Raw genomic sequence first — 360 nt, 5'->3', positions numbered from 1 at the left:
TTTTTCAAACAAGACAGTCTCTCTAGAGTGGATCTTGGTAAATGACATGTGACTTTTAGACACAAAACTCATGCTCAGAATCAATGCTGAAGCAAGAAATGAGGAACATTTAGGGCATCTTTGAAGATTCAACATCAAATATTGGGATTTTTGGATATTGGAGCATCATTTGGGGATTCAACATCCTAATGAAATTATCAGACCTTTTTCAGGAGATAAAATATAATCAATTCATGTTACATGCATCTTATGCATACATTTTAGAGCATCATATTTATCATTTTTCATATACATAATTTTTTGCAGCTTTTAGAGTCAAGTTTCGACTTCAAGATGAAGGATACTCGATTCAAAAGGACC

Source organism: Hibiscus syriacus, unplaced genomic scaffold, assembly GCF_006381635.1.
Source record: "Hibiscus syriacus cultivar Baekdansim isolate YM2019G1 unplaced genomic scaffold, ASM638163v2 tig00117040_pilon, whole genome shotgun sequence".
Lineage (NCBI taxonomy): Eukaryota > Viridiplantae > Streptophyta > Magnoliopsida > Malvales > Malvaceae > Hibiscus > Hibiscus syriacus.
Note: the sequence above shows the minus strand (reverse complement) of the source record.